This window comes from Myotis nattereri (genome assembly GCF_964212035.1).
Source record: "Myotis nattereri genome assembly, chromosome: 4".
NCBI classification, from domain to species: Eukaryota; Metazoa; Chordata; class Mammalia; order Chiroptera; family Vespertilionidae; genus Myotis; species Myotis nattereri.
This window is the reverse complement of record NC_138079.1, coordinates 74,268,721-74,280,990: the sequence shown is the minus strand read 5'-3', so window position 1 is coordinate 74,280,990 and position 12,270 is coordinate 74,268,721. Positions and strand designations below refer to the sequence as shown.

Sequence of the window (12,270 nt, the reverse complement as noted above, 5' to 3'; positions counted from 1 at the left end):
CAACTTTCATGAATATAAATAAATTCCAAGCACTCACACTGTTTCTGCATTTTCATTTAAGCAAGCCATGTTTCAGGTTATTTTGTGTGTATGGTGGGGGGAGGGGAGGTGTTGATGTTGATGATGTTGACTGTTTAGGACAGTGATGGCGAACCTATGACACGCCTGTCAGAGGTGACAAGCGAACTCATTTTTTTGGTTGATTTTTCTTTGTTAAATGGCATTTAAATATATAAAATAAATAACAAAAATATAAGTGTTTTACTATGGTTGTAAATATCAAAAAATTTCTATATGTGACACAGCACCAGAGTTAAGTTAGAGTTTTTCAAAATGCTGACACTCTGAACTCAAAAGGTTCGCCATCACTGGTTTAGGAGATTAAAAGATTTGTCTGTTGTTTTACTTTTAAAGAAATTATAAACCACCTAGCTACAATTTTACATAGCCTGAGAACACAGATATCTGCACTAAAGGTAACCAGTTGACTGGTTAAAAAAAACTAGCCCACAATCCTAAGCAAAAGAGCAAAGTAAACAATAAGTTTTCAAGGCCTTCCACCTCTTCGTCAGAAAGAGCACTGCTCTAGCACTTAAGACATGAGAGGTCTACCTTCCTATTATTAATTCTAAATTCTAAAATTCTGTGATGCCTGCCTCCCCATTCTCCCACCATTCATTCATTCATTCATTTTGCTGCTTTCAAGATATTTAAAAAGTTTACTTTCCCTCCTATTTCACTGGGATTCCACAATTCAAAATAAACCCTTCCTCTGATTGACAACTCCCATTTCCTCATGCACTTATTCTGCTCTAAGGATGAATAAAGAAATTTGATAAGACCAAAGGTGTGTGCAATTTTTGGTGAGAAGGGCCGCAACTCAGAAAAAATATATATAAATAAATTTATCGACAGAAAATTTTAATTTTAAGTTATAACAGCTTTATGAGTTCCATGAAAAAAATACATAATCTTACAACTCAGATAATGGATTTTATTGATTCAAAGTTAGTCATTAAGAAAATTAGTGTTTTTAGCTCCTAAAATATTCATACCTGAGCATATTTAAGATGGTAATATAGGAGCAGCTTTCTAATCTTTCATCTGTTACATTTGTACAATGCTTTAAAGTTCAAAGTGCACTTATATGCATTATTTATTTTCATTCTAAAACAAACAGATGTAGTAGTCACTATTGATTTGTCTCTCAAACATCCATTTCTCCCACATTTTTCTTTACCATTATGTTTTAAATATCCTCTGTCTACCATGTAATTCAGGGAAATGTAATGACACCCCCAATTGCAGGGATATATCCTGATTAGTAAAAACCAACCATGATAGCCCCTTTCCCCTTGTCATACCTGATTAGGAAGTAAATGTATATGACTTAATTCTGGTCAATAAAACATGAAGAGAAAAGTATGCAAGTAGGCTTGTGCAAAAGATTTCCTGGCCAATGCATGTCTAGATGTGATCTTGCTACTGTCTGGGGATGAATCCAACACACAGGGAAGAGGTGAGGCAAGAAAATCATAGAGAGGCAGACCAAAGCTCTGAAAAACTAGCCCTATCTCCATACTTCAGTGTTCCATTGAAGTAGCTACTGCATGTCAGGCATTGTAATGTGGTGACATCAAGATAAATAGTATATCCCATCCATCTTTCCTTTCCCAACCTGGACCTCCTTCTCTCCCTAAAAGTTCTCTTTTGTACTTAGGCCGAGCTAGGTAGGCAAGAAAAGGAGGGTAGCTACTATAATAGTGATGGTGAACCTTTTGAGCTCGGCGTGTCAGCATTTTGAAAAACCCTAACTTAACTCTGGTGCCGTGTCACATATAGAAATTTTTTTGATATTTGCAACCATAGTAAAACAAAGACTTATATTTTTGGTATTTATTTTATACTAGAGGCCTGTTGCACGAAAAGATTCATGCAATAGGCCTTCCCTTCCCACGGCTGCCGCACCAGTTTTCCTCCGGCACCCGGGACCCAGGCCTTCGCTCCGGCTGGAGCTGCCTTCAGTTTTCGCTCCGCTGCTTCGCGCCTATGTATGCAAATTAACCGCCATCCTTGTTGGCGGTTAATTTGCATATCTCACTGATTAGCCCGTGGGAGGCGTAGCAAAGGTACAGTCAATTACCATGTTTGTCTATTATTAGGATATTTAAATGCCATTTAACAAAGAAAAATCAACCAAAACAATGAGTTCGCGTGTCACCTCTGACATGTGTGTCATAGGTTCGCCATCACTGTACTATAACCTGCTAGATCAACATGCTTTGCAACAAGCACAAGTGCTCCTGGCACACATCAGGGTATAGCATTTCCTCTTCCAAGGGACCATTTTCTCTACCAATTCATTCCAGTAGTTCCTACACAGGTTGTGGAGACACTGGAATTATAAAACAACTTCTCTCAAACCCTGATGCTGTATAAAAGCTGAATAAGTAGCTTATGAAATCCGATGAGGGACCATATCAAGAAATATGTGAGAACCACAGACTGATTATATGACTAGATAACTAAGCAATTCACCCTAAAGTATGAATGACTATAGGTTCAAGAATAGCAATATTTCTTTTTTAAAGAGAATGCTATTAAATAAATCTCTAAGAGAGAGTATAAAGTAGGTGATATTTTAGAAACAGATAGTCTCTTTAATACATTTTTATTAACCAACAGCTCTTAAGTTAGTTCAAAAAGGGTATCATTCAAAAATCTACACACGTTAACATTTTTATTGCAACTAAAATATTAAAATGTACATTCTTAAGACAAATCTTTTAATGCAAGACTATCATCTTTTAAGTAAGGGTCTATGAATTGTAGTGCTATTTTACCTTTTTCTAAAAACCATGTCCATAGTACATCACCTGTGATTTCCAATTTCTATTTCTTAAACATGGAAAGACATCTCACAAATGCTTAAAAGCAAGTAGAAGCTTTTTAGATTTTTATAATTTTTTTTCCCTAACCGTTTAAACTTATTTCACCCACACTTATTTCAACTGTTAATTAATTTTAGCTACTCACCTGTTTTCAAAGTGCCCACTGGTTCTCATACAAGCACCTTTTTTGCCTTCACAGTTCACTGAATAATGTTTCATTAAACTATGTAATTACAACATCAGGTACAACTGCCATTAACAATTTGTTGGGTATAAACACAAATAATTCTTGGTAAGTATACAGTAACTGGTTGGAGTATAAGTTCAAGAACAAACTAGAGTCTACTGCCATTTGGTGATGTAGCAAGAGCATCAAGCAGTAAATGAAGTGTACCACTTAATCTTTTGAGGGAGTTAAGCAGAAATGAGTTAAAAGAGATTCATCTATAAAAGGCTGCTCCTAAAGGTCTTTGCTTATTCTATCTACCAATCAACCCTGTAACAACTCATATATATCAGCAACTTCTGAATCTGCTTCTAAGAATCATACAGTGCCAGGCATAACACCCGGGCACTTTATATGAATGTTCTCAATCTCTTTTTAAAGAATTTTTGATTTTTAGAGAGAGAAAGGGAAAGGGAGTAAAAACACCAATGTGAGAGCTAAACATCTATCCGCTGCCTCCTGCACGCCCTCTACCGGAAATTGAGTTTGCAACAGGGCATGTGACCTGACTGGGAATAGAACTGGTAACCTTTTGGTGCACTGGACAATGCCCAACCAACTGAGCCACAATGGCCAGGGGCAATTTTCTCAATCTGAATGAAGAACATAATCACAGAATAACCTCTCCCTTTACTTAATTTTAAAATTTTGTTGGGAGTTTTTTTGTGTGTGCATATGTGTTGATTTTTTTAAAATATATTTTTATTGATTTCAGAGAGGAAAGGAGAAGGAGAGACAGAAACATCAATGATGAGAGAGAATAATTGATCAGCTGCCTAACCCGGTCATGTGCCCTGTGTGGGAATCCAACTGTGACCTCCTGGTTCATAGGTAGAAGCTCAACCACTGAGCCATGCTGGCTGGGCTGATTTGTTTTTGAAATGGCTACACACCACACAGAACAGTATCCTCATAACTAAAGAAAGTAGTTCAACACAAATCAGCTAAATAAATGTAATAATTTTGAATACAGCTAAAATCTGACATTACTTCACTAACGAAAAAAGCAACAGAAGTTTAAGAAAAAGATTATCTATCATGAGATTTTACCTAATACCAATAAATGCTATAAAAAGTGTGGATGTGACTTAGCCAGATGTGGACATAACTTAGCTAGAGATTTTCGTTAAATTAAACTACAACTGTGATATAACATTGTAAAGAAAATGACCAAACTGGGTAGAGTCATATCTATCAAATACATATACTTCAAGTTCACTGTAAAGAATTCTTTCTGACAAAGATGATGACCATGAAATGGCATGAAAGAATATAACCAAGCACTTACTATGGTTTAAGAACAAATCACACATATCTTCCGAAGGTCCCACAATAGGAGGAAACATATTTCTAAATTCTAAATCTTAGCTTTGAGAAAGGAGCTGGAGAAAACACGGCTACAAAGCAGCCTCCACTGTGTCTCTAAAACTTATCTGTCCCCATATATCTCCCATTCCATTTTTTCTGAGTTCAGAGACTCGCTGAAGTCACTCTAGATCAGTGGTTCTCGACCTTCCTAATGCCGCGACCCTTTAATACAGTTCCTCATGTTGTGGTGACCCCAATTTCATTGTTACAAACTGAACATAATTAAAGCATAGTGATTAATCACAAAAACAATATGTAACTATATATGTGTTTTCCGATGGTCTTAGGCGACCCCTGTGAAAGGGTCGCTGCTCTATATGAATGGGTAATACACACTTGATTTCTATACATTAAGAATCCCAAGTATAGTTCTATCCTGCAGATCAACACAAAAGTGATACTCTGAAGTAGCTTAAGTTACTAAAATCATACTGTCTGCTCCTACAGAATCTCTATAGAGAACTTCAGATACCCCCAAACTGCTATTTCCAAAGAAATTACATTTTGACAAACCAACACCCAGACACATATTGATAACACCAATCAATGCCACTAAGTGTTAACTGCTTAAGAAAAGAAAAAAAGAAAAAGAAATAAAGAAAAAAGAAAGGGAGGGTGGGAGGGAGGGAGGAAAGGAGGAAGGAAGGAGGAAGGGGAAGACAGAAGATTAGAAAAAACAGATCACTTCGTGGTTTTAGACTTTGAAGCCAGAAATAAATTTTTTTTAATTTAAATATGTACTGTGCTACTTTCAAGATATAAAACAGATTGCTTAAACTCTAGAAGATTATTTCCTACAGTCAAAGTGAGGGTTTATGCCACTTAACTCATAGAGTTGTCTGAAGAGTAGTATTTACTGTATGGTCCCTATACAAAATAGGCACTTAAATTGTAACAGATATTGTTATTGGGAGGTTCAAAATAACACAATTTCAGTTATAATGTAATTCCTTTTTGAAGATTAAAAGGGAAATAGCAAAAAACTATCAAACAATCTTCCCTATAACATGATTCAACATGAACTTAAACACTGGTGTTGAGAGAGTGATATTTTTCTAAACACTCCTATGACAATAACTTAAATAATTTTAGGGACATCTGATATTTAAGATGACTAAAAACCTTATACATAATTTATCTGGAACTGTGAGTTTCTCATTTTATCATCTCAGTATTAAGTCAATTCTCTTTGGATGTAGACTCCTTACATTTTATTTTAACCATAGTAAATCTCACCTTCAAACGTGTAACAATAATGTAACTATCCAATGAACTGTATTTTGTTTTGTTACTTAACATTTCAGCATGCCCTCTATTTCGTTTGATACATCCTTTTGGCAAGCCCTTTGAAACTAAACAACTACCTGTTCCATTTTTTAAAAAATCTGAACCAGTAACTAACCAGAATAATGGCCCAGTCCCAGCATGGAGGGGATTACAGAGGGGACACAGAGAAGTAAATGGACTGCTGCTTTCCATTTATTCCTGAGTCACATTTTTACAGTCTGGATTTATTTCATGTAAAACCAATTACCAGATTACCAGACACACCCATATTCAAATGCAAGTAAAGAAATATGGTAAGCCCTGTATAAACTGTTTTAAGTTTTATACTTTTCTGTTTTCCTCCATTAGCATAAATGACAAGAAGTTGACTATTCTGTTACATTTTACTTCCTTCAATATACTGTCCCTTATTTGCCTTACTTATTTCCTATCAGCAAAGACTCTATACACTTGGACCTTCATACCTCAAAATGACTCATTTTTAAATACAAGGAAGGCATGCTGGATTTCCCTGGCCTGATCTCCACCTACTTTCATGGCTTCCTCTCCCACAGAGACCTCCGGGCACAGCAGCCTTTTATGTCCAGCTCAACAGGCCCCGTAACATCCAACCCACATGCCTGTGCTCATGTCGTTCCCTTCACCTGGAAAACTGCCCCATACACACACAGCCCTCAATTTGCCCATTAAAATATTTTAAGGCCCAAATGGAGTTTACCAGCTGTAAACTCATTCATAATTCCCCAGTCAAAAATTAGTAACACACACACACACACACACACACACACACACACACACACACCATGTTTCCATGCACCTAATAAAGCCCACAGGAGTTTTGTGTTGCAATCATATCTGTGCAAGTCTGCTTCTCCCTTGAAGGCAGCTACTGGGTTTCATTCATCTTCATATTCTACCCACTCTTCCATCCTCACCACACAGTAAAACACCCTTGCACATATTAAAGGTCCAGGCTGAACTATACTATCCTTGATTCTAGTCCCAGTCCTTTCATTTGAGGGAATAAATGACTTTCATGTGTTGAAGATTTTATTAATAGTTAATACCTACAAATACAATAATGAAAACATTAATAACTAGAGAATGCATTGACTTTTTCAAGTTTGTTACTGCAACAGAGGTCAATGAGCACAATAAATCATCCGTAAAGATAATCATTTCCCAAGAGCTCCCCAAAAAGTCTCATACATATCAACATTAAAATTAACTTTTCTGTCCCCCATTTTAAAAAAACTACTTATACCTGATACATACCCAGAAATGCAAACTCCCTGAAAACAAAATTGTCTATACATTCTGCTAAGAATCCATATCAAAGCCATGTAATTTATTTGATAACATCTTTCTTCCAGTGCCCATAAATACAGTTTTCATCTTTTGTGCAACTATAAAGGCTAATGTATACAATGGGGGCAAAGTTTGGGAATAATTGTAAAATACACTAAGTACATCTCTCTCCCCCTTCCTCCAAACAGCTACTAAGAATGCCACAAACCAGATCTAATTTTTGGTGGAAAATGTTTTCTTAAAAGTGGCCTCAGATCTCATTTTAAATCATTCTTATTATAATTGTTGTGATCTTTTTCTCACCCAACTTATTTATAGGAAAAGAAAGGATTCCTCAAAAATATATACAGCGCTTTAAAAATTAGGTATTTATACTGTAAAAAGTATTCCAACTTAGATATAGTTCAACTTATTTTACTATCTGTGGGCAAACGTCATTCCTATCACAAGAACTGCAAAAGCTAAAGCAATAAATACTGACTTATTTTCTTAGCTTATTAAAAATCAGCTGGTCTTAAATTTTCCAAGTCGATGTTCTACAACAATAGGTTAAAAGGGGGCCACTTGCTGACCAGCCTCCGTGCTCCTGACACCAGCGTAAAAACATTCGCACAGTGTAGCAACAGTAGCCATCTCCCACACAGACTCTCTCCCACCCATTCACTTTTCCTCCTTCTCCGGGAGGACCAGGACGGCCATACCCCGACCTCACCCCCCCCCCCCCCCACGCCACCACCACGCACATCGCCATCACCGCCCGCCCGCGGAACAGAGATGTGGGGGCTGCGGACCATGAGAACCGGCGCTTCTGCGGGTCGCTTCCCCTGCGTGTGGGATAAACAAACCCGCACCGAAACAGTAGCCAGCAGAGTAATTCTGTGACTCCGACTAAAGCCTCGGTTAAGTTTCCAGCTAAGTCCGGAGCTCAATCCAAGAGGTAAATCCCTGCCCCCTGCCCGCACACAAATGCCCGGACGGTAAGTTTACCCTGAAATGAATGCGGGCTGGCCCCTGACACCTCCTTCCATCAGACCCATGCCGCCCTCCCTCCGGCCCAAACCCCCGCTCCCCCAAGCCCCCACTCGGAAGGGAATGGTCTGGACACAGTCGAGGAGTGCTGGGAACTGCGCTCCCGACCTCCAAACCCGCCCCAAAGGCGCCCTGCCTGCCCCCAGCTCGCCCACCTCCCCCCAGACCCCGCTCGCGCCGCGCCGCTCGGGCAACTTGTGCAGCCAGCCCGGCCCGCCGCCCGCGGCCCCCTCCCGGCGCCCCGAGCCCTGCGCGCCCTCGCCCCGGCCGCGGCGCCCACCCCCGCCCCCGCCCCGCGCCCCGCGCCCCGCGCCTCCCGCCCGGGGCCTCGCCCACCCCGCTCCGAGGCCCCCGCCCTCTCCGCACCCCACCCCACTCAGCCCGGGACCCCAGCCCACCCAGCCCCACCCGGGAAGAAGGGAGCCGCGGCCGCCGAGCCACACGGCCCGGCGCCGACGCGGAGGGGGCTTTACCTCAGAGGCGCGGCCGCGAGCAGCGGGGTCGGCCCGGGCGCGGGCGGCGCCCCCGGTCCGTCCGTCAGCAGCAGCGGCGGCGGGGGCAGCGGCGGCGGCACATCACACCCGCCGGCGGCCGGAGGAGGAAAGCGAGCCACGCAGGGAGGGCGCGAGGGAGGTAGGGGGGAAGGACCGAGCAAGGGAGGAAACGCAGCTCGGCGCGGACGGGGTGCCTGCACTCCTGCCGGTGCCTCCTACCGCCGCCTCCGGCTGGAGAGTCGCCGCCCGGGCCGCTGCTGCCGCCACCGATGCAGCCGGGAATGAATGCACAGCAGCGCCTCGCTTATCCGGAGGTCAAACATCCTTCTGCCTCGGGCATCCGGATCGGCGCCGGACCCGGAAGTGAACACGCGGAAAAAAAATAAAAAAAGGAAAGCGTCTCTCTGGCGGCGGCGGCGGCGGCCCCCACGCTGCCCGCAACAGCGAAAAGAGCCGAGTGGAGCCGAAGATTACACTGGCTTCCTCGGATTGGTCGGCTCGCCGACCGGAAGAGAGGCAGCACGCTGATTGGCTGGCCAGGCGTATAAAGACCAGACCACTCCTTCCTTCCCACTTCCTTACGAGCGATGCGTAGGGGAGACCCTGGAGGAATTGTGTCCCTCTAGTTGAGAGGCTTGGCTAAGTTTGTGGCGAGGACTGGAAGGAAAACACCCAGGGATTAGAAGAGCTACTAAAATTTCCGAGGCTTGAGTGAGCATAGAGTCTGAGGGCGCCATTGTGCCAACTCAGGGTGCCAAGGCTTCCCCGAGGGTGTCCCGCACAGCCATCCAGGTGCCAAAGAGTTTTAGGACCTGCTCTAAGGGAGGGACATTACTGGCAGGCACGCCCACAGTTTTTGTGACCCAGTGATACACCAGTTTGTGAGTTCAGGGAATCCTTTGAACTATATAATGTGGTGGTTATCACCTCAGTTTTTCAAGTGAACCTCCTGAAGTTCCGAGAGGCCAAACCACTCAAGTCATCAGGTTGTAAAACACTAACTGGAATCCATGTTTCCTGACTCCACTTCTAGTCCTCTCTGACCACAAAGAAACGGCAGATGACATTCTTCCTCTCTCTGACAGTTGGTTAACTGGGATGAAGATGGGTCTCTTTGGAAGACCTCTGTGGACATAGATCCACCATGAGGACATTGTAGAGGACCCTGAAACTTTAATTTTTGAAAAATTGTTATTTTTTAAATATATTTTATTGATTTTTTTACAGAGAGGAAGGGAGAGAGAGAGAGAGTTAGAAACATCGATGAGGGAGAAATATGGATCAGCTGCCTCCTGCACACCCCCCACTGGGTATGTGCCGGCAACCAAGGTACAAGCCCTTGACAGGAATCGAATCCGGGACCCCCCCAGTCCGCAGGCTGATGCTCTATCCACTGAGCCAAACTGGGTAGGGGGAAAAATTGTTATTCTTAATAATACTTTTGTCTAAAACCCTTTTAACTTCAGACATTAAGGTGTGCATGAAGAAAAATCATAGCCTGGAGCTATGTTTAAAGATTCGTTTATCAAATATTTTAATGTTTTGATATATTTCACTTTATCTAGAAAGTTGAATCTTTCTTTTACAGAAAAGGGAAAATGGATAGCTTTACTTTTCGCAGAATGTATCTATCATTCTCTCTAAAGTAAAGAATTTGTAGGACGTGAAAACAAAGCATTTTGTCAAAAGAGAAATTTGCTAAGTGCAAGTTTCCAGTGTACCATAAAAGATTATGAGAGCGATAACATGTAGATTTGTGCTATAATCATTTCTCCCCAGGTTCCTTATTCATAGTATTAAAATACTCTCCTTTGCCAAACTAGTTTTGCACAAATTGATCAAGAAATACGCCCAAAATACAAATAAACACCAAAGATTAATCTTGCACAGTAACTTTCAACTAGTGTGCCACAAGAATTTTTAAAACATGCAATACCTGACTATTTAGTCAGGGGCACTGATCTCTTTTCCCTTAGATTGTCAAATTAAAAAATGCCAACAGACAAAACAACAATAGCTGACTTGTATGAATGAATCAAGATTATACCTATTTTTTTGTCAGACCAGCAAAAAATAATATATTTTCGGTGTGCCACAGAATTTTAGTAATTAGTTTATGTGTGTCATGAGATTATAAAGCTCAAAAATCACTGATCTAACACTCTGCTTTGATGCAGTGTATTAACAATGTGGCCAGTCTGGCTGAGTTAAATACAGGTAGATTTTTCCCAACTAACAATGTAACAACCAACATTTGTATAAACACTATATTATTACCTTTGATTCTGACAACCCTTTAAAATAAATTTCCAGCTATTATTATTTTTCTTCTGTTAGGAATGAGAAATGTTGCCCTCGTAGAGGTTAATTGACTTGCCCAAGATGACGTGATAAGTGAAAACCTGTTAAATATAAAATACAAAATTATGCGATTAAGGTATTTAAAAACTCCACTCTTCGAAACAAAAACAAAGGAAACATTTTCTTCCAAATATTTTGTCTCACCCTAATGGTAAACCTAGCATGGAGACTTCCTGGTTGGCATAGGGTACAGCCTGAAGCATTACCAAATGATTTCTTTCTTTCTCAATATTAGCCTTAAGGTAAACTTGATGGAGGAAAAATATAATTAAGAAAAAGTAAATGGTCAAGTAGAAAGAGAAAGAATGCAAAATGAGACATTGTGATAGTAGACAAAGCCTGGGAGCAGAGCAACGTATTTTACTACAACCAGGAAAATAACTTCTTCCCTAGTCAAGCCTGTAGTCAAGGGGAGGAAAAGGAAGGATCCTGAGAGAAAGCCAGTCAGAATGCAGATACATCAGGTTCAGGGGAAGCTGTCACTTAGCAACCTTTCCTTCACATTGTTACATGACTACAGCTAGAAAAGGTCAAAACACTGGTTTATAAATTTCTGAAAGGATGGTTTTAAGTATTTTGTAGATGGAAAAATGAAAGTACAAGAATCACAAAACTTTTCTGAGAGGCTATTGCACTTTAATAATCTTAAGTAATCTATGCTAATAAAAGGGTAATATGCTAATTAGACCGGACATCTTCCGGGTGACCTTTAGGATGTCCTTCTGGACAAAGCCACGGTGGCAGGGCCAAGGCAGAGGCAGTCAGGGGCAATCAGGCTAGCAAGAAAGAGCAGTTAGGGGGATGAGGCCGGCAGGGGAGAGCAGTTAGGAGGATCAGGCCAGTAGGGGAGAGCAGTTAGGGGAATCAGGCCTGCAGGGGAGAGCAGTTAGGGGGATGAGGCTGGCAGAGGAGAGCAGTTAGGGAATCAGGCCAGCAGGGGAGAGAAGTTAGACAGGTGAGCGGTTAGGAGCCAGCGGTCCCGGATTGCGAGAGGGATCCTGGATTGGAGAGGGCACAGGCTGGGCTAAGGGACACACACGCACACATACACACACACCCATGCACAAATTTCATACACCAGGCCTCTAGTGTTTAATAAAATCATATCTTAAAGAATCCTTTTCTTAGCTCTGCTGAAATAACAAAATACCATTGACTGGTTTAAACAATAGAAGTTTATTTTCTCACAGTTCTGGAGGCTGAAAATCTGAGATCAGAGTGGAGGCATGGTCTTCTTTTGGTGAGACCAATCTTCTAGGCTTTCAGGTGGCCTTTACTGGATGCATGCAATCACTCTCTCTTTCTC

General features: G+C 41.4%; 1 protein-coding gene across 2 annotated transcripts in view; it reads right to left on the bottom strand.

The window, feature by feature from the left end:
• Window positions 1-8,950, bottom strand: part of CSNK1G3 (casein kinase 1 gamma 3) — a 112,926-nt gene extending 103,976 nt beyond the window's left edge. For both annotated transcript variants that reach the window (XM_081088895.1, XM_081088896.1), the window contains exon 1: window positions 8,583-8,950. The gene's annotated coding sequence lies outside the window, so the exon portion shown is untranslated. The remainder of the gene's footprint in view (window positions 1-8,582) is intronic.
• Between the last annotated feature and the right edge of the window lie 3,320 nt (window positions 8,951-12,270).